The sequence below is a fragment of the Desmodus rotundus genome, chromosome 3 (genome assembly GCF_022682495.2).
Source record: "Desmodus rotundus isolate HL8 chromosome 3, HLdesRot8A.1, whole genome shotgun sequence".
Classification (NCBI taxonomy): Eukaryota; Metazoa; Chordata; class Mammalia; order Chiroptera; family Phyllostomidae; genus Desmodus; species Desmodus rotundus.
In genome coordinates, this window is record NC_071389.1 from 91,491,940 (window position 1) to 91,514,999 (window position 23,060).

The following is a 23,060-nucleotide window of genomic DNA, read 5'->3' on the forward strand; positions in this document are numbered from 1 at the left end:
ATTGGAATATTGAAAAGATTTGTGGGAAATCCTTCATTATACATGGATAATTAGAAGATTTTTTTGGCAATTTTTTTTTACTGTGGTAAAATAAATATATAATAAAATTTACCTTTCTATACATTTTAATTTTATTTTTAATAATTTATTTTTAATTACACTTGAAATTTAGTATTATATTAGTTTCACATGTACAGCATAGTAATAAGACATTTATATAATTTATGAAGTGACCCCCCAATAGTTCTAGTACACATCTGATACAATATTACGATTCCAATAATATTGACTACATTCCCTATGCTGTACTTTACATCTCCATGATTGTTTTCATAACTTCATGTGAAGTTATGACAATTGTACTTCTCAATCCCTTCACCTTTTTCACCCATCCCCCCAACCTCCTCCCATCTGGTGACCATCATTTTGTTCTGTGTATCTATGAGATTGCTTGTTTTGTTTATTTTGATTTTTAGATATCACATATAAGTAAAATCATATGATGTTTGTCTTTCTCTGTGTGACTTTTTCACTTCACATAATACCTCTAGGTCCATACATGTTGTCACAAATTGTAAGATGTAATTTTTTATGGCTGACTAATAATCCAGTATATATATGTACCACTTCTTTATCTAATCGTGTACTAATGGGCACTTAAATTGCTTTTATATCATGATTATTTTAAATAATACTGCAGTGAGAAGGGGAAGGGTCAAGTTAAGGAACGTGTATAAAGGACCCATGGACAAAGACAATGGGGGTGTTTGAAAGTCGATGATGGGGGCTGGATAGGGCAGAGGAGAGTTGTGGGGGGGAAATGGGGACAATTGTGATCCAACAACAGTAAAAAACACAAAAATAAATAATACTTCAGTGAACATAAGAATGCATATATCTTTTTGAATTAATGTTTTAGTTGTGTTTGAATAACTACCCAGAAATGGAATTTCTGGGTCATATGTTAATTCTATTAATTTTTTGAGGAACTTCTATGCTATTTCCACACAGGCTACACCAATTTACAATCCCTCAAACACTGCACAAAGGTTCCCTTTTCTCCGCATCATCACCAACACCTGCTGTTTGTTGGTTAATTGATAATAGCTAATCTGACCAGTGTGAGGTGATATCTCATTGTGGTTTTATATAATTTGCATGTCTCTGATGATTAGTAATGTTGAGCATCTTTTTATATGGCTTTTGGCCAGCTATATGTCCTCTTTGTAGAAGTGTCTATTCAGGTCCTCTGCCCATTTTTTAATAAGGTTGTTTGGGTTTTTTTGGTGTTAAGTTGTATGTGTTCTTTATATATTTTGGATATTAACTTCTTATCAGATGTATTTTTGGTGAATATCTTTTTCCATTCAGTAGCTTATCTTTTTGTTTTGTTGATGGTTTCCTTCCCTATAAAAAAACTTTTTAATTTGAGGTAGTTTCATTTTTTTGTGTGGTAATTGTTGTTTTTTGTTTGTTTGGTTTTAGTTTTTTTTACTTCCCTCACCCAAGGAGAAATATCCCAAAAATATTGTTGAGAGCAATGTCAGAGAGTTTATTGACAGTGTTTTGGGTCTTTCGTTTAAGTCTTTAATCCATTGTGAGTTTATTCTTGAATATGGTATAAGATATTGGTCCAGTCTTATTTTATTCCATGTGTCTGTCCAGTTTTCCCAGTACCATTTATTGAATAGACTGTTCTTAACCCATTGTAATTTCTTGCCTCCTTTGTGAAAGATTAATTGACTATATAGGTGTGGGTTTATTTCTGTGCTGTCTATTCTGTGCCATTCATTTATGTATCTGTTTTATGCCAATATCATACTGTTTTGATTACTATAGACTTATAGTGTAGTTTGATATCAGGTAGTTTGATATTTCTAACTTTGTTCTTCTTTCTCAAGAAGAAGGTTGCTTTCAGTTTTCATGGTCTTTTGTGGTTCCCTATGAATTTTAGAATTATTTATTCTAGTTCTATTGAAAATGCCATCCATATTTTGATAGGGATTTCATTGAATCTGTAGATTGCTTTGGGGACTCTGGACATTTCACAATGTTAATTCTGCCTATCCATAAGCACAATATATTTTTCAGTATATTTGTAACATCTCATTTTCATTCTTCAGTGTCTTACAATTTTCCAAGTACAGGTCATTGACCTCCTTTGTTAAATTCATTCCAAGGTATTTTTTAATCAATTGTAAATGGGGCTGTTTCTTAATTTCCCTTTCTGATAGTTCATTATTGGTGTATAAAAATGCAACCAACCTCTGTATATTAATTTTGTATCCTGCTACTCTATTGAGTTCATTTATTAGTTCTAATAGTTTTTTTGGTGGAATCTTTAGGGTTGTCTATACACAACATCGTGATATCTCCAAACAATGACAGATTTACTTCTTTTCAAGTTTTGATTACTTTTCTTTATTTTTCTTTTCTAAATGCTATGGCAAGAACTTCCAATACTATGTTGTATAAAAGTGGTGAAAGTGGACATCGTTTCTCTTGTTCATGATGTTAAGGAAGATCAGGACATGATGCACCATTGAGTATAAAGTTAGTTGTGACTTTGACATACTGCATTTATAATGTTGAGGTATGTTCCCTCTACTTCCAATTTGCTGGGAGTTTTTATCATAAATGACTAGTATGAGAAGGATAAGTGTTAATTCTTCTTTGAATGTTTGGTGAAATTCATCTGTAAAGCCATCTTGTCCAGAATTCTTGTTTGTTGGAACATTTTCAATTACTGATTTGATTTCATTAGTATTAATAATTGTTGGCATGCTCATATTTTCTCCTTCTTCTTCATTCAGTCTTGGGAGATTATATGTTTCTAGGAATTTAATCTATTTCTTTTTTTATAAAGATTTTATTTATTTATTTTTAGAGAGAAGGGAAGGGAGGGAGGAAGAGAGGGAGAGAAACATTGATATGTGAGAGAAACATTGCTCAGTTGCCTCTTGCATGCCCCCAACTGGGGACCTAGACCACAACCCAGTCATGTGCCCTGATTGGGAATCGAACTGGCAACCTTTCAGTTCGCAGGTCGATGCTCAGTCCATTGAGCCACACCAGTCAGGGCGAATTTATCTATTTCGTCCATGTTCTTCAATTTGTTGGCATATACCGTATTTTTCAGACTATGAGGCGCACTTTTCCCTCCAAATTTGGGAGGAAAATGGGGGTGCATTTTTTATAGTCCAAATGTAGCTTACCTGGCTCACTTGCAGGGGGTGGGAGGGCAGTGGAGCAGGGGTTTTTTTCCTTATTTTCCTCCTCTAAAACCTAGGTATGTCTTATGGTCGGAAAAACATGGTAATTATTCATAGTATTTTCTTATCATTTGTATTACTTTGGTGTCAGTTATCACGTTTGCTTTTTCATTTCCAATTTTATTTGTGTCCTCTCTATTTCTTGAGGAGTCAATTGTATTTATCATTTCAAAGAACCAGCTGTTTGTTTCGTTGATCTTTCGTATTTCTTAGATCTACCTTGTTAGTTTCTGCGCTGATGTTTAGTATTTTGTTCCCTCTCACTCCGAGCTTTGTTCTTTTTTTAATTAATTTTTTAAATGTAAGGCTAGATTATTTATTTTACATTTTTCTTGTTTCCTTAGGTAGACCTGTGTTGCTATAAAATTCCCTTTTAGAACTACTTTGACTGTGTCCCATAGATTTTGGATTCTGTGTTTAACTTCTCATTTCTCTCAAGGTATCTTGATTTCTCCCTTGATCTCATTGTAAACTCATTCATTGTTGAATTTCATGTTACTTAGCCTTTTGTGTTTGTATGTTTTTTAGTTTTGTTATTGTAATTGATTTTTAGTATCATACCATTGTGTTTGAAGAAGAAGCTTTATATGGTTTCAGTCTTCTTACATTTATTGAGACTTGTTTTGTGATATTATTCTATTCTGGAAAATACTCCATGTGTACTTTTATTATTTAATTTTTATTGTTATTCAATTACACTTGTATGCCTCTTCTCCCCATCTGTCCACCCCACCCCAGCCGAACCCACCTCCCTCCCCGACCTCCACCCTCCCCCTTGACTTTGTCCATGTGTCATTTATAGTAGTTCCTGTAATCCCCTTTCCTCACTGTCCCCTCCCCACTCCCCCCTGGCTATTGCTAGATTGTTCCTAACCTCAATGTCTCTGGTTGTATTTTGTTTGCTTTTTTCTTCTGTTGATTATTCTCCAGTTAAAGGTGAGATCATATTATATTTGTCCCTCACCGTCTGGCTTATTTCACTTAGCATAATGCTCTCCAGTTCCATCCATGCTGTTGCAAAGGCTATAAGCTCCTTCTTTCTCTCTGCTGCGTAAAATTCCATTGTGTAAATATACCATAGTTTTTGGATCCATTCATTTGCTGATGGGCACTTAGGTTGCTTCCAGTACTTGGCTATTGTAAATTGTGCTGCTATGAACATTGGGGTGCACAGGCTCTTTTGGATTGGTGTTTCAGGGTTCTTAGGGTATAATCCCAGCAGTGGAATTGCTGGGTCAAAGGGCAGTTCCATTTTTAGTTTTCTGAGGAAATTCCATACTGTTTTCCACAGTGTCCTCACCAGTCTGCATTCCCACCAACAGTGCACTAGGGTTCCCTTTTCTCCGCATCCTCTCCAACATTTGTTTCTGGATTTGTTTATGCTGGCCACTCTGACTGGTGTGAGATGCTACCTCATTGTTGTTTTAATTTGCATCTCTCTGATGGCTAGTGATGCTGAGCATCTTTTCATATGTCTCTGGGCCCTCTGTATGTCTTCCTTGGAGAAGTATCTGTTCAAGTCCTTTGCCCATTTTTTAATTGGGTTGTTTGTCTTCCTGGAGTGCAGTCCTGTGAGTTCTTTATATATTTTGGAGATCAGGCCCTTGTCTGAGGTATCATTGGCAAATATGTTTTCCCATACTGTTGGTTCTCTTTGTAATTTGGTGCTATTTTCTTTAGCCATGCAGAAGCTTTTTATTTTGATGAGGTCCCATTTGTTTATTCTTTCCTTTATGTCCCTTGCTTCAGGGGACGTGTCTGTGAGGATGTTACTGCGTGGAATGTCTGAGATCTTCCTGCCAATGTTTCCCTCTAGGACTTTTATGGTGTTACGACTTATATTTAAGTTGTTTATCCACCTTGAATTTATTTTTGTGTATGGCGTAAGTTGGTGATCGAGTTTCATTTTTTTACACGTAGCTGTCCAGATCTCCCAACACCATTTGTTGAAGAGGCTGTTTTTGCTCCATTTTATGCTCCTGCCTCCTTTGTCAAATATTAATTGACCATAAGACTTGGGTTTATTTCTGGGCTCTCTGTTCTGTTCCATTGGTCTATGTGCCTGTTTTTATGCCAGTACCAGGCTGTTTTGATTACAGTGGCCTTGTAATACAGTTTGATATCAGGTATTGTGATCCCTCCTGCTTTGTTCTTCTTTCTCAAAATTGCTGCAGCTATTCGGGGATTGTGGTTCCATATAAATTTCTGAAATGTTTCTTCTATATCTGTGAAATATGTCATGGGTACTCTAATAGGGATTGCATTGAATCTATAAATGGCTTTGGGTAGTATGGCCATTTTGATGATGTTAATTCTTCTAATCCATGAGCATGGTACATGCTTCCATTTGTTTGTGTCTTCCTTAATTTCTTTCTTCAGTGTTGTGTAGTTTTCTGAGTACAGGTCTTTTACCTCCTGGGTTAGATATATTCTTAGGTACTTTATTTTTCTTGTTGCTATATCAAATGGGATTTTTTTCCTGATTTCTGTTTCTGCAGTTTCATTGTTGGTGTACAGGAATTCCTTTGATTTCTTAGTATTGATTTTGTATCCAGCTGTTTTACCAAATTCATTTATTAGGTCAAGTAGTTTTTTGGTGGAGTCTATAGGATTTTCCATGTACACTATCATGTCATCTGCAAACAGTGACAGTTTCATTTCCTCCTTTCCAATTTGGATGCCTTTTATTGCTTTTTCTTGTCTGATTGCTGTGGCTAGGACTTCCAATGCTATGTTGAATAGAAGTGAGTGGTGAGACAGGGCATCCTTGTCTTGTTCCTGATCTTAGTGGGAAAGCTCTAAGTTTTTGTCCATTGAGTATGATGTTGGCTGTAGGTCTCTCATATATGGCCTTTATGATGTTGAGCAATGCTCCCTTTATTCCCACTTTGCTGAGTGTTTTTATCAGAAATGGGTGCTGTATCTTATCGAACGCCTTTTCCGCATCTATTGATATGATCATGTGATTTTTGTCTTTGCTGTTGTTGATGTGATGTATTATGTTTATTGATTTGCGAATATTGTACCATCCTTGCATCCCTGGGATGAGTCCCACTTGGTCATGGTGGATGATCTTTTTAATATATTGCTGGATGCGGTTTGCTAATATTTTGTTGAGAATTTTAGCGTCTATGTTCATCAGCGATATTGGCCTGAAGTTTTCTTTCTTCGTTGTGTCTTTATCTGGTTTTGGGATTAGGATGATGCTGGCTTCATAAAAAGAGTTTGGGAGTCTTCCATCAGTTTGGATTTTTTCGAATAGTCTGTGAAGGATAGGGGTTAGCTCTTCCTTAAATGCTTTGTAGAATTCTCCTCTGAAACCATCTGATCCAGGGCTTTTGTGTGTTGGGAGGTTTTTGATGACTGCTTCAATTTCCTCTGCTGTTATTGGTCTGTTCAGGTTTTCTGCTTCTTCTTCATTCAGTTTTGGAAGATTATATTTTTCAAGAAATGTGTCAATTTCACCTAGGTTTTCAAATTTCTTGGCATACAGTTCTTTGTAGTAATTTCTTACAATCCTTTGTATTTCTGTGGTATCAGTTGTAATCTCTCCTCTTTCATTTCTAATTGTGTTTATTTGGATCCTCTCTCTTTTTTTCTTGATGAGCCTACTTAAAGGCTTGTCGATTTTGTTTATCTTTTCAGAGAACTAGCCCTTGTGTACTTTAAAAGAATATATATTCTCCTGCTTTGGGGTGATATGTCCTACAAATGTCAATTAATTCCACCTTGTCTAATGTGTCACTTAAGGCAACTCTTTTCTTATTGATTTTCTGTCTGAATGTCAATGGGGTATTAAAGTCCCTTACTATTAGTGTATTACTGTAGATCTCTCCCTTTATGTTGTCCAATATTTGCTTCGTGTGTATGTTTATATACTCCTACGTTGGATGCACTAATGTTTACAAGAGTTATATCCTCTTTTTGGATAGATGCCTTTATTGTTAAGAAATGTCCTCTTTTGCTTTTCCTGTGAGAGCCACCAGATTGAGAGGATTGCATGCCCCTTCCCCTCCACACCATTGTGTGTGCTGATCTATGGATATCATTATACTCCTAAAAGAGGGAATCATCTTGCAAAAATGCCACTTTACCAGCTCTGTTCAAGGTTTCCATTCAGAAAGATATTGTTAATTTTGTTCACACCCCCTTGCAGAAAAATAGTAGACAGCCTTATGTTGTCAATAAATCGGCAGGTCATAAAACCAGTGTTGACTCTTGAGCTGCTGACAGAGCTGTGGCTCAAATTCCAAGAGTTCAAGATGATGTAACACATCAATCTGGCCAGGATGCTTTTGGAATTATGTGTTGTGGGGGCCACATGTTTGCACCAACCAAAACCTGACACTACTGGCAACCCAGAATGAACACAAAATAGAAACGATATGCCATCTGCTCTGCCCTGGCTGCCTCAGCCTTACCAGCACTGGTCATGTCTAAAGGTCATTGTATTGAGGAAGTTCCTGAACTTCCTTTGGTGGTTGAAGATAAAAGTTGAAGGCTACAAGAACACCAAGGAGGTTGTTATGCTTTTTTAAGAAACTTAAGGCCTGGAATGATATCAAAAAAGTTCTGCGCCTCTCAGCAAATGATAGCTGGCAAGGGCAAAATGAGAACCCATCATCATATCCAATGCATGGGACCTTGCATCAACTATAATGAGGACAATGGTATTATTGAAGCCTTCAGAAACATCCCTGGAATTACTCTGCCTAATGTAAGCAAACTGAACATTTTAAAACTTGCTCCTGGTGGGCATGTGGGCCGTGTCTACATTTGGACTGAAAATGCTATATTGTCTGTATAGCACTTGGCATAGAGCTGCCTCCTTCGAGAGTAGCTCCCTACAACCTTTCCATGCACAAGATGCTCAGTACAGACCTTAGCAGAATCTTGAAAAGCCCTGAGATGCAAAGAGCCTTCTGAGCACCACACAAGATTTGTCACAGAGTCCTGAAGAAGAATCCACTGAAAAACCTGAGGATCATGTTGAAGCTAAACCCATATGCAAAGACCATGTACCAGAACACCAATCTTCACCAGGCCAGAACCACAAGCTCCAGGTGGGTGAAGCAGCAGCAGCACTAGAAGACACATCAGATGAGAAGTGGGTTGGTTCTAGGCAAGAAGTGTGTGGTGGGGAAGAAAGGAAAGAAGACATTGGTACCAGAAGCAGAAGCCCTGGGGTGGGAAAAAGGGTTGCAGTTACCAAGAACCCAGCAGCTGAGAAGAAACCTGCAGAAAAGAAACTTAACACAGAAGAAAACAAAGCTGTGGCACAAACTTAAATTTCTTTATTCCATAAAGGTAAAACCACTGTGGACAGCTAATTTTGAATAAGAACATGTCAAAGGCAAAATAAAAGAGGGAGGGAGGGGGAGGGAGAGAGAGAGGGAAATGATATCCTTTGTATCCTGTTATAAACTTTGTTTTAAAGTCCATTCTGTCAAATATAAGTATTGCTACCCCCGCTTTCTTTCCTTTCCATTTGTATGGAGTATTTTTTTCATCTCTTTGCTCTCTATGTGTACCTTTCAATCTGAAGTGAGTCTGTTGTAAGCAGCATATGCATGGGTCTTGTTTTCTTATCCATTCAGCTACTCTGTCTTTTCATAACTTAATTTACTTATATTTAAAGTGAGTATTGATGTTGATAAGTATGTAGTTATTACCATTTTGTTATTTATATTTTTTATCTTTCTCCTTCTTAAAGAAGACCTTTACCATTTCTCATAATACTAGTTTGATGATGATGAACTCCTTTAATTTTTTCTTGTCTGGGAAGCTTTTTATCTGTCCTTCAATTAGAAATGAAGCTTCGTTGGGTAGAGTAGACTTTTCATGTTGTTGTTGTTCCTTTTTTGTGGTATATTTTTTCCATATCAATTATCCCCCCAATACCCTCCTCTACCTCAACCCACTCCCCTCCCCCTGCAGTCATCACACTGTTGTCTGTGTCAGCCTGCTTTCTATCTATAAGTCTGTCTATATTTTGCTTATTAGTTCATTGTTCATTAGATTACACATATGAATGAAATCACATGGTATTTTTCTTTCTCTGACTCGCTTATTTCACTTAGCATAATGTTCTCCAGGTCCATCCACGCTGTCACAAAGGGTAAAATTTTCTTTTTTATGGCCGAGTAATATTCTAATGTGTAAATATACCATAGCTGTTTTACCACTCACTGATGGACACTTGGGCTGCTTCCAAATCTTGTTGATTGTAAATAATGCTGCAGTGAACATAGGGGTGTGTATATTCTTTTGAATTAGTTTTACGGGATAAATTCCCAAAAGGGGAATCACTAGGTCATAAGGCAGTTCCATTTTTAGTTTTTTGGTGTAACTCCATACTGGTTTACAGTAGCTGTACCAGTCTGCATTCCCACCTACAATGCACAAGGGTTCCCCTTTCTCCATGTCCTTGCTAGTACTTGTTTTTTGTTGATTTATTGGTGATAGCCATTCTCACAGGTGTAAGGTGATATCTCATTGAGGTTTTACTTTGCATTTCTCTGATGATTAGTGATATTGAGAATTTTTTCATATGTCTATTGGGCCGTCTGTTGTCCCCTTGGAGAAGTGTCTATTCAGGTCCTTTGCCCATGTTTTATTTGGGTTGTTTTTGTGGAACTGAGTTTTATAAGTTATTTTTTAAATTGTTGTTCAAGTACAGTTGTCTCCATTTTCCACCCACCTCTCTTATAAGTTATTTTTAAATAAATTTTGGTTATTAACCCCTTAGCAGATGCATCAGCAAATATGTTCTCTCATTCAATGAGTTGTCTTTTCATTTTGTTGATGGTTCCCTTTGCTGTGCAGAAACTTTTTAGTTTGATGTAATCCCATATGTTTATTTTTTCTACTGTTTTCCTTGCCTGAAGAGATATATCAGAAATAATATTGCTCTGAGCAATGTCTGAGCTTCTACTGCCTATGCTTTCTACTGAGATATTTATGGTTTCAAGTCTAACATTTAAGTTTTTAGTTCCCTTTGAATTTATTCTTCTATGTGGTGTGAGAAAGTGGTCTAGTTTCATTTTTCTGCATGTACCTGTCCAGTTTTCCCAATACCATTTATTGAATAAACTATCTTTAGCCCACTGTATCTTTTTACCTTCTCTGCCAAATATTGATTGACTATAAAGCTGTAGGTTTATTTCTGGGTTCTGTATTCTGCTGCATTGTTTTTATGCCAGTACCATGGTGTTTTGATGACAATGGCCTTATAGTATAGTTTGATATTAAATAGCATGGTTTCTCCAACTTCATTCTTCTTTCAATACATCACCGTTGCTATTCAGGGTCTCCATATAAATTTTTGGAATATTTTTTCTAATTCTGTGAAATAAACCATTAGTATTTTGATAGAAATTGCATTTAATCTGTAGATTGCTTTGAATAGTACGGACATTTTAATGATGCTACTTCTTTCTAACCATGAACACAGTATATACTTCCACTTATTTGTATCTGCTTCAAATTCATTCTTCATTGTCTTTTAATTTTCTGAGTACAGGTCTTTTACATCTGTGGTGAAATAATTTATTCTTTTTGAAGAAATTGAGAATGGGATTTTTTCTTAATTTCCCTTTCTGGATAGTTCATTATTAGCATATAATAATGCAACTGATTTCTAGGTATTAATTTTGTATCCTGTTACTTTACTGAATCCATTTTTAGTAGTTTCTTGGTGGAATCTTTAGGATTCACTACATATCACGGCTTCTGCAATGAATGACACTTTTACCTGTTTCTTTTCAGTTTGGATGCCTTTGATTTCTTCTTGTCTGATTTGCTGTGGCTAGAACTTGCAGTACTATCTTGAATATAAGCAGACATCCCTGTCTTGTTCCTGATCTTAGGGGGAATGCTTGTAGTTTTTGCCCATTGAGTATGATGCTGGCAATGGGTTTCTCATATATAGCCTTTATTGCATTGAGGTATGTTCCCTCTATTCCCACTTTGCTGAGAGTTTTTATGATAAACACGTGCTGAATATCAAATGCTTCTTATGCATCTGTTGATCATGTGGTTTTTATCCCTCATTTTGTTAGTGTTGTATATATCATGTTTATTGATTTGCAAATATTGTACCAACTTTGCATGCCCGGAATAATTCCCACTTGTTTATGGTGTATGATCCTTTGGATGTATTGCTGTATTTTGTTTGCTGCTATTTCATTGAAGATTTTAGCATCTGTGTGCATCAGGAATATTAGTTCCCAATTTTCTTTCTTTGTAGTGTCTTTGTAGTGTTTTGGATTAGGATAATACTAGCCTCATAAAATGAGCTTGGGAGTCTTTCCTCCTCTGCAATTTTTGGAATTGTTTGAGAAGGAGAGATGTTAGTTCTTCTTGGAATGATTGAATTTTGTTTACTGGGAGATTTTTCAAATATTCTATCAATTTTAATAGTTGTAATCTGTCTATTAAGATTTCTGATTCTTTCTGATTTAGTTTGGGAAGATTATATGTTTCTAGGAATGTATCCATTTTCATCCAGGATGTCCAATTAGTTGGCATGTAGTTGTTCATAATATTTTCTTGTACTCCTTTGTGTTTCTTTGTTGTCAGTTGTTACTTCTCCTCTTTCATTTCTGCTTTTATTTATTTGGGTCTTCTCTCTTTTTTCTTGATGAGTCTAATGAAAGGTTTGTCAATCTTGTTTATCTTTTCAAAGAACCAGCTCTTGGATTCATTTATCTTTTGTATTGTTTTTGTAAACTCTATTTCATTTATTTCTGCTCTGATCTTTATTACTTCCTTTTTTCTACTTACTGTGGGCTTTCTTCAATGTTCATTTTCTAGTTCCCTTCATTGTAAAGTGAGTTGATTTGACCTTTCCTTTGTTTATTTGAGGTAGGCCTTAATGCTATGAATTTCCATCTTAGGACTGCTTTCGCTGTGTCCCAAAGATTTTTGTTTGTTGTGCTCTCATTTTTTTGTGTGTCAAGTTATCTTTTGCTTTCTTTCTTGGTCTCTTTAACACATTCATTGTTTAATAATGTTCTATAACTTACATGTCTTTGTATTTTTTTCAGTTTTCTTCTTGTGATTAATTTCCAATTTCATAGCATTATGGTCAGGAAAGATAGTTGATATGATTTCAGTCTTCTTAAATTTATTGAGACTTATTAGTGTCCTAACATATCATCTATCCTAGAAAATGTTCTATGTACACTTGCAAAGAATGTATATTGTGATGCTTTGGGATGAAATGCTTCTGAAGATGTCAATTAAATCCATTTGCTCTAGTGTGTCATTTAAGTAATCATCTCCTTGTTGATTTTTCTTTCTGGAAATTCTATCCATTGAAGTCAATGTGGTTTTAAATCCTCTACTGTGACTTTATTTCTGTCGATCTCTCCCTTAGTACCTATGTAGTTTTCTTTACATATTTAGGTGCTCCTATGCTGGGTGCATAAATGTTTACCAGGGTTATATGCTCTTGTGGAATTGTTCCCTTTGTCATCACTTAGTGTCTTTCTTTGTCTCTTACTATACCCTCTGTTTTAAAATCTATTTTGTTGGATTTAAGTATCGCTACCAAGCTTTTTAATTTTCATTTGCATAAAATATCTTTTCCATCCCTTTATTTTACTATGTATGTATCTTTCATTCGGAGGTGGGTCTGTTGAAGACAGCATATGTATGGGTGTCTTTTTCTTCCTGATGTAGCTACTCTATGTCTTTTGATTGGACCATTTAGCCATTTACAGGTAAAGCGATTATTGATAGGTACTTATTTATTGCCATTTTGTTCTTTAACTATGTTTCTCTGTTTTCTTTTTCTAAAACAAGCCCTCTAACATATCTTGTAATATTGTTTTGTTGATAATAGACTCCTTTAGCTTTTCTTGTCAGGGAAGCTCTTTCTTTTTCCTTCAATTTTAAATGATAACCTTGCTGAGTAAAGCAGCATTAGTCATAGGTGCTTGCTTTTCATCACTTTGAATATTACATGCCAATCCCTTGTGGCCTGAAATATTTCTGTTGAAAAATCAAATGACAGTCTTACGGGATCCCCTTGTAGGTAACTATCTGCTTTTCTTTTGCAGTTTTTAAGATTCTCTCCTTGTCTTTAAATTTTGCCATTTTAATTATAATGTGTCATGGTGTGGGCCTCTTTGGGTCTATCTTATTTGGGACTCTCTGCACTGCCTGGACTTGTGTGTCTTTTTCCTAAAGTATATTAGGGAAGTTTTCAGTCATTATTTCTTCAAATATGTTCTCAATCCCTTCCTCTCTCCTCCTTCTGGTATCCCTATGATGCAGATATTGTTACCCTTCATATTGTCCCAAAGGTCCCTTAACCTGTCTTCACTTAAAACATTTTTTTCTTCTTTTTGCTGCTCTGAATGGGTGTTTTTTTTTTCCCTACACTGTCTTCCAAATCACTGTTTCAGTTCTCTGCTTTATCTAACCTATTGTACTATTGATTCCAGATATTGCAATCTTTATTTCTAACTGGTCAATTTTTATTGTTTCTATGTCTTTTTTCATGTTGTTGAGCATCCTTATAATCATTACTGTGAACTCTATATCTCATAAATTTCTTGTCTCCATTTCATTTAACTCCTTTTTTCTGGAGAATTTTCTTGTTCTTTTGCGGGGGGCCTGTTTCTTTGTCTTCTCATTTGGATGTCTCTTTGTATTTGCTTCTATGTATTAGTTAGATCTTCAAAGACTCTGGTGCAGCCCTATATCATATATGCGTGTGACTGGCCCTAGGCAATGTGTTTGGAGTTATTAGTGATCCATAGCTTGTGGTTCCCTCTGCTGGGCAAGGGTGAAAGGACCAAGCTGCATACTGAGGCCCACCTTTACCAGCACTGGGGCCCGGGGCAAGGCAACTAATGTCTCAAATCACCCTGAGACTAGCTTCCTTCTACAGGGTGCCTGTATTAGGCTTAGTCACTGAAAGAGCCTCTAGTTGTACTCCTCTGCATTACTTAAGCTTTATAGGGTGCAGTGAGAGGGAATTCTGCAAGTGGGGCTATTGCTTCCCCCAGGCTGATGCTGCATGAGGGGAGTGCTCTGCCTAAGAAAGATGGCTTCTGCAGTATGAGCAATGACTGCAGGAATCCTGGCATCTGACCCTTCAGCTCTAGCCCCAGAGTCACCACCCCCAGATTCTCATGACACGGTTCTAGTCCTCTCTGTCCTGGAGCCCAGGATAAGTGGCTGTAAATGAAATTTTGTGTGTTGGTCCTTTAAGAGGTTGCAGCATCTCTAGCCATCTCTCCATGGCAGAGGAACACCCTGTTGCTTTTCACGGCCAGATGTTATGGGACACCTTTCCCAGTTCCGGTGCTCTAGGCTGGGGACCCAGGCTTAAGGTTTAGTACCCACACTTCTCAGGGGAACCCACTCAGCTGCTGAAATATCCCTCTGGAACTTCAGCTGCTGCTCATGGGAGCCCAGCCAGCCCTCTTGCACCTTCACACTTCCTACCAGTCTTAATATAGTGATTTGGTTTCTTCTGTGAGTCCTTGATTGTAAGGCTTCTCTATAGCTAGCCTTCAGTTGCTTTTTCAGGATGATTTTTTCTATAATTTAGTTGTAATTCCAGTGGTCCCAAGAGGAGTTCAGTGTAGCTTCCACCTACTCTGCTGCCATATGGATCCTCCCTAGTAGTCTTGGTTATAGGTCCTTGCTTTTTTGCTAATTTGAACATTTTGTGCCAATCTCTGGACTGCAAATTTCTGTTGATAAACCAGCTGACAGCCTTATTGGGATAGGTAAATAACAGTTTTATCTTGGTTCTTTTAAGATTCTTCCTTTGTCTTTAACCTTTGTCTTTTTAATTATGATGTCTTGTGTGGGCCTCTTTGGGTTCATCTTGTTTGGGATTTTCTGTACTTCCTAGTGTTGTGTGCATATTTCCTTCACCTGGTTACAGAAGTTTTCAGCTACTATTTCTTCAAATGAGTTTTCAGTGGCTTATTCTGTCTCTTCTTCTTCTGGTACCCCCATGACGTGAATGTTGTTATTGTTGATGTTGTCCTTTAACCCTGTGAAGATCAAGTCAAAAAAATTACAGCATAGGTTGCGTATCTGAGTGACACATTCATTACTAGTAGGTGCTGAAATGTGGAAAAAAATTTAAAACACTGCAAATTTGGATTATATTTTATAATGAAATACATGATTTTATTTATTTTCAGTTACAGTCTAGAAATGATTAAACAAAGAAATTTAAAAACAAAGAATAAAAATTTTTCTTTTCAAATAACAGAAATATGGATATTGCTAAAAAATAGAACTCACAAAAAGTCTTTAATTAATCAGGATCTTCCATAGCTGTGTTTGTAAAACATGTGTAACAGTCCTTGCAAACAATATTGCTGTGCTCAAGGCATACCCACTGTCCACAACACTAGTAAAGATATTTTGATAAGTGACTCATTTTGGTGTGTAGCACCTAATGCATCTTTTTCTGCTTGTCAAAGGAGCTGTATCTATGTTGTCATTAGAATTTCCTTTAATTTGTGTTTGAAATTGATGAAGTTTCAGGTGTACAGGCTTATGCATACCTGTACAGATTTCTGAGTGGCTTTTTATTTGTTCTGACACTAAGTGCATTATGAAATTTCTAATAAATGCTCTGTACCTTATTTTTCACATTGCTGTTCAGCATATGAATAGTTTGAGCATTTATTCTTACAATATTTAAAATTGTGTAGAATATAACCATAGGCCATCTTCTGGTGTCCCTGGCCACATTATGTGCACCTATCATTTGGTCCACAATGTCAGCTCCTGACTCCATTTGCTTGAAATATTCTATTATGTCAGGCTTCTGTGCCTAAATTTGCGACATCATCAAAATGCATACTTGAACCTAAATTACGGTTTTTCCCTTTTTGGGTATATGCGATACAAGTGTGAAATCTGCACCAAAAGCAAATAAATTGGATATTTCAGGCCTGCTTTTATAAGACAGAAATTCAGGGGGTTGTTGGGGTTTACTCTTACAAACAGTATCTACATATGAAAGTTGCTTCTTTTTCAAGTCAGAGATCAGGTTTATATCAGTGAACCAGTTATCTGCTCAACTATTATGTCCTTTGAATAAAGGGCTTCTGTAAGTCTCCTGATTATGTCCACTGGTTTATTACTAATCAAGGAAGTATTACTGGCATATAACTCAAGACTTCCTGTGTAAAATACTTTTGAATTGACCATAGCAAAAAATTTTATACTGTATTTATTGGACTTGGATAGAATATATTGTCTAAACCCACATTTGTCTCTAAATCAAGGTAACATTTTGTCTGTTGTTACATACTATCCAGTAGAATAACATAACTTATAATTTTCTACAATGCTGAGAAAATGTCTCTCACAGCCACTAATTTATCCACTTTCAGGGGTCCTGAAAGCAGGTAAGTTTGTCATTAAACCTGATATGATTATGAATAAATCTAAATCTCCATAGAGATATCATAAGTCTAAAAAGTTCAATCCCACTACTATCTGTAGCCCATAAATCCTGCAAATTTAGCTGATTGCTGCGATAAAAACCAGCTATATATGAGGCCTAAAAATGCTTGCAATTTGGTTTTGTCTATTCATTTAGCAACTCTTTCTAGTGAAAACTGGCTCAAATAGAATCAATGTATTCATTTGCATATAATAAGATTAGATCTAAAATATCATTTGTGATAAAGCAGTTCTAAATTTCAAGTTTTATCTTGGCATTTTTTGCATTTGGCTGAACTAACAGAAATTGACACAAAATATTCTGTGACTGTTTTCTAATTTCTCTTCTTACTGGTTTATTTCTCTATTTTGATTCTTTATCCCTTCCAAAAAAAAATACTCTTCATTTATCTCTACTTCATCTTCATTTTCTTCACTAGAAATATCTTACTGGGTATCCAAATCTTCTGAATGAACTTCCACATCATCTTCATCTTCTGAACCACTTTCATTTTCACACTTGACTCCATCATTTTCATCATCAGATTCGAGTAGCATTTGCTGTAGTTCTTCAACATGTCTTGGATTATCAAATTGATATAGTTTTCCAGCCATTTTCAACAGTAAATGAAAAAAAAATAACACTGACTTTGAAATTCATGAAAAAAACAACTACACCAACACTGATTTAGGAGTTCATAGTATCTCTCAGATACAATTTACTATCAAATTTCACACACCCTTACAAAACACATGTTATAAACAAACTGATGACCTAAACTTTATGGCTTAATATTAGTTATGTACAAATATGAAGCTACTCATGAACTTTAACCTGTGCACCCAATATATGAACAATACTTAAGAAAAGAGTGGTGTTGGGAAGATGGCGGCAACATAGGTGGGAGTGGAGTCCACTTCCCCTAAACGCCAGGGAAATACCTAGCTGATCTGAGGAGCAGCGCGAACAGCCAACAGTATTCCAGCATATATGAAGATCAGAGACCAAAGATAGAGGATATTGAAAGATCTGACGGTAAGAAGAGTGCTTAAGGACGGTAAGGTCCCCGGGACCCGCGCAGGGTCAAGGGCGGCAGAAGCCCCAGCCCAGGTGCAAGGGCTGCTGCAGGAGTCGTGGGAGAGGGCCAGGCTGAGCTGTGAGCATCCAGGTGCTTGTTTGGACCAGGGGGGCTGGAATAGGAAGAATTTCTCAAAAAGAAAAAGAAAATAGAGGCACTCAGGGGCTGGTTAGAGAACTCTCGGTGAGCAGCCATGGCCCCTGGCGCCCCTCCCCCCTCCGCCCCTGGACTGTGAATGCAGTATAAAGAGCCCCCACGCTCACCTGAAGCCCGGTTGTGCACACGCAGATTAGCGAACTGGGGGCCCACGCATGAAACCCCGGAGCGCCCACACCTGAAACCTCAGGTGGGAGAGCATCTGGAGCAGAGGCTAGCTGCTCCACCCACAGGCCCAAAACAGCTACCCGAGTGCCTAGTGACTCAGTCCCAGGGCTGCCCCGCCCGAGCCTCTCAAGCCCAAAGCAGCTGGATCGGCCAGCTGCACCCAACCCAAGCACAAAGCGGCTGGATTGGCTGATCAACAGCTTGGCTACCTGCCAGGGACCACACCTACAACCCCTACCTAACACCTGCACACGGAGCCCTGCAGGACTTACTCGCTCTCTAGGACAAAGGCAGAACACCCAGCAGAGGGGAGCTGCAGGGCTAGGGGAGACTGCATTCCCCGGAAAGACACAACCCAGTAGGGGGCTGAACTACCCCATAGCAGCACCCAGAGCGCCTAGCATCTAAGACAGCAAAGAGCAAGAAGGTAGAGTGTGAATTGCACCTAATCCGTGCAACTCAAGGACAGCACAACTGGTGAACTAAAGGCCTACTGGGGAGCAGAAGGACCATGAGGAACTGGACTGCAGGATGAGCAACACCGAAGACTGTGGCCCAGGAAGGGAGAAAAGTGAAACCAATCCTTCCAACCACCCCCTCCTGTTCCACAGACAGGACGACCAGCAGAACTAACCTTACCAGTTTAAAGCCAGCAGAAGATTTTTTTTTTCCCCTTTCCTCCTTTCCCCCTGAATTCCTTCTTCCTATTTTTTTTTTCGTTCCTTCTTTCTCCCATCCTTTACCTTTTTTATGCCTTCTTCCTGCCTTCTTTTATTTATTCCTATGTTTTAATTTTTGTTAAAATTCCTTCTTATCTTGCCTCTGATCTTTATTTATTCCCTCATCCTTCCTTCCTTTCCTTTTCTATTTCCTTTTTACCTCCTACCCTTATTTTTTTTTCTCTTTTTTTTTTCTTACCCCCTTTCTCTTTTTCCCACAGGTGAGACAACAAAACCTGGAGTGCTGAAAAGACTAGAGTTAGACCGTTTTACACCCATAAACGTCAGCTCAACACCAGTGACCTCAGGAGATTAAGGAGACAGCACCACTGAATCCCATTGGCATTCTACCATAGAAGTTCATACCATAAACCCAGGGAGTCAGAATAGAGCAATTTAAGAAGCAGAGGCTAACAAGACGAGTCTCACAAACAATGGGAAGACAAAGAAACAATTCCCAAATGAAAGGAAAGGAGGAAGTCTCAGAAAGAATGCTAACTGAAAAAGAGGCAAGTCAACTATCAGATACTGAGTTCAAAGCAATGGTTATCAGGAAGCTCACTGAGCTCTAGGAGCTCAAAGAGAACTACCAGAAACTACAGGGAAACTACAATGAACTCACTGCAAACTATATCAACATGAAAAAGGAAATAGAAACTATCAACAAGAGCCAAGAGGAAATGAAGAATACAATTTCTGAATTGAAGAACACACTAGAAGGAATGAAAAGCAGACTTGATGAAGCAGAAGATCGGATCAGCGAGCTGGAGGACAAAGTAGAAAAAAACACCCAGAAAGAGCAAGAACAGGAAAAGAGGCTCAGAAAGAATGAAGGGGGATTAAGGAAAATGCAGGACAACATGAAACGTAACAATATACGTATAATAGGAATACCAGAAGGAGAAGAAGAAGAGCAAGGGATAGAAAACCTGTTTGAAAAAGTAATGATGGAAAATTTCCCTAATCTGATGAGAGAAAAAGTCACCCAAATATAGGAAACACAGAGAGTCCCAAGCAAGAGGAACCCAAAGAGGCTCACTGCAAGACACATCATAATTAAAATGGCAAATTTCCAAGACAAAGAGAGGATCTTAAAAGCAGCAAGGGAGAAAAAGGAAGTAACATACAAGGGAGCCCCAATAAGGTTAGCAACTGACTTCTCAATGGAAATGCTCCAAGCCAGAAGAGAATGCAAAAAATATTCCAAGTACTGAGAACCAGAGGCCTGCAACCAAGGCTACTTTACCCAGCAAGGCTCTCAATCAAGATAGAAGGCCCAATAAAGAGTTTCCCAGACAAAAGAAGTCTAAAAGAATACACTTCCCCCAAACCAGCTCTGCAAGAGATGCTAAAGGGACTGCTTTAAGGAAAGGAAGGAAAAGAGAAAGACAGAGGAACACAGGTATTAAAAAATGGCAATGAATAACTACCTATCGATAATAACCTTAAACATAAATGGATTAAATACTCCAATCAAAAGACATAGAATAACTGAATGGATAAGAAAACATGACCCACACATATGCTGCCTACAAGAGACCCACCTCAGGACAAAAGACTTACACAGACTGAAAGTGAAGGGCTGGAAACAAATTTTCCAAGCAAACAGACAGGAAAAAAAAGCAGGGGTAGCAATACTCATATCAGACAAAATAGACTTCCAAAGAAGGGCCATAAAGAGAGACCCCGAAGGTCACTTCATAATACTCAAAGGAAGAATCCACCAAGAAGACATAAACATTGTAAATATATATGCACCCAACATAGGAGCACCCAAATACATTAAGAAAATCTTGCAGGACTTCAAGAAAGATATTGACAGCAACACAAGTATAGTAGCGGACTGTAACACTCCACTATCAAAAATGGACAGGTCTTCCAAACAAAATATCAAGAAGGATATTGTGTCACTTAACAATACCCTAGAGGAAATGGACTTAACTGATATATGTAGAGCTTTTCATCCCAAAGAAGCAAAATACACATTCTTTTCAAGTGTCCATGGAACTTTTTCAAAGATAGACCACATGATAGAACACAAAGCAAGCCTCAACAAATTCAAGAAAATTGAAATCATATCAACATTTTCTCTGACCACAAGGGACTGAAACTAGAAACCAACCCCAAAGGAAAAAACCCAAATCACTCAAATTCATGGAGACTGCATAGCATGCTATTAAACAATGAATGGGTCAAGAACAAGATTAGGGAAGAAATCAAAAACTTTCTGGAAACAAATGAAAATGAACTCACAACAACCCAGAACCTATGGGACACATCAAAGGCAGTCCTGAGAGGGAAGTTCATAGCAATACAGGCCTACCGTAAAAAGACAGAAACATTTCAAACAAACAACCTAACCCTACGCCTACAAGAACTGGAGGAACAACAACAAAGACAGCCCAGAGCAAGCAGAAGGAAGGAAATAACCAAGATCAGAGCAGAACTAAATGACATAGAGACTAAAAGCACAATTCTAAGGATCAATGAATCCAGGAGCTGGTTCTTGGAAAAGATAAACAAAATCGACAAGCCTTTAAGTAGGCTCATCAAGAAAAAAAGAGAGAGGATCCAAATAAACAAAATTAAAAATGAAAGAGGAGAGATTACAACTGACACCACAGAAATACAAAGGATTGTAAGAAATTACTACGAAGAACTGTATGCCAAGAAATTTGAAAACCTAGGTGAAATTGACACATTTCTTGAAAAATATAATCTTCCAAAACTGAATGAAGAAGAAGCAAAAAACATGAACAGACCAATAACAGCAGATGGAATTGAAGCAGTCATCTAAAAACTCCCAACACACAGAAGCCAGGACCAGATGGTTTCACAGGACCATTCTACAAAGCCGTTAAGGAAGAGATAACCCCTATCCTTCACAGATTATTCGAAAAAATCTAAAATGATGGAAGACTCCAAACTCTTTTTATGAAGCCAGCATCATCCTAATCCCAAAACCAGATAAAGACACAACAAAGAAAGAAAACTTCAGGCCAATATCTCTGATGAACATAGATGCTAAAATTCTCAACAAAATATTGGCAAACTGCATCCAGCAATATATTAAAAAGATCATCCACCATGACCAAGTGGGACTCATCCCAGGGATGCAAGGATGGTACAATATTCGCAAATCAATAAACATAATACATCACATCAACAACAGCAAAGACAAAAATCACATAATCATATCAATAGATGCAGAAAAAGCATTTGATAAGATACAGCACCCATTTCTGATAAAAACACTCAGCAAAGTGGGAATAGAGGGAGCATTCCTCAACATCATAAAGGCCATATATGAGAGACCTACAGCCAACATCATACTCAATGGACAAAAACTTAGAGCTTTCCCGCTAAGATCAGGAACAAGACAAGGATGCCCTCTCTCACCACTTCTATTCAACATAGTATTGGAAGTCCTAGCCACAGCAATCCGACAAGAAAAAGAAATAAAAGGCATCCAAATTGGAAAGGAGGAAATGAAACTGTCACTGTTTGCAGATGACATGATAGTGTACATGGAAAATCCTATAGACTCCACCAAAAAACTACTCGACCTAATAAATGAATTTGGCAAAACAGCTGGATACAAAGTCAATACTCAGAAATCAAAGGCATTCCTGTACACCAACAACGAAACTGCAGAAAGAGAAATCAGGAAAAAAATCCCATTTCATATAGCAACAAGAAAAATCAAGTACCTAGGAATAAACCTAACCAAGGAGGTAAAAGACCTGTACTCGGAAAACTACACAACATTGAAGAAAGAAATTAACGAAGACACAAACAAATGGAAGCATGTACCATGCTCATGGCTTGGAAGAATTAACATCATCAAAATGGCCATACTACCCAAAGCCATTTATAGATTCAATGCAATCCCTATTAGAGTACCCATGACATATTTCACAGATATAGAAGAAACATTTCAGAAATTTATATGGAACCATAAACGACCCCGAATAGCTGCACCAATTTTGAGAAAGAAGAACAAAGCAAGAGGGATCACAATACCTGATACCAAACTGTATTACAAGGCCACTGTAATCAAAACAGCCTGGTACTGGCATAAAAACAGGCACATAGACCAATGGAACAGAACAGAGAGCCCAGAAATAAACCCAAGTCTTATGGTCAATTAATATTTGACAAAGGAGGCAGGAGCATAAATGGAGCAAAAACAGCCTCTTCAACAGATGGTGTTGGGAGATCTGGACAGCTACGTG

The 23,060-nt window shown here is 37.5% G+C and overlaps 1 protein-coding gene and 1 pseudogene across 1 annotated transcript in view; both read left to right on the forward strand.

Annotated features, from left to right (window-relative positions):
• GMDS (GDP-mannose 4,6-dehydratase) overlaps positions 1-23,060 on the forward strand; it is a 714,528-nt gene that overhangs the window by 549,128 nt on the left and 142,340 nt on the right. The window lies entirely within an intron of this gene.
• LOC112297557 (large ribosomal subunit protein uL4 pseudogene) lies at positions 7,273-8,623 on the forward strand (annotated as a pseudogene).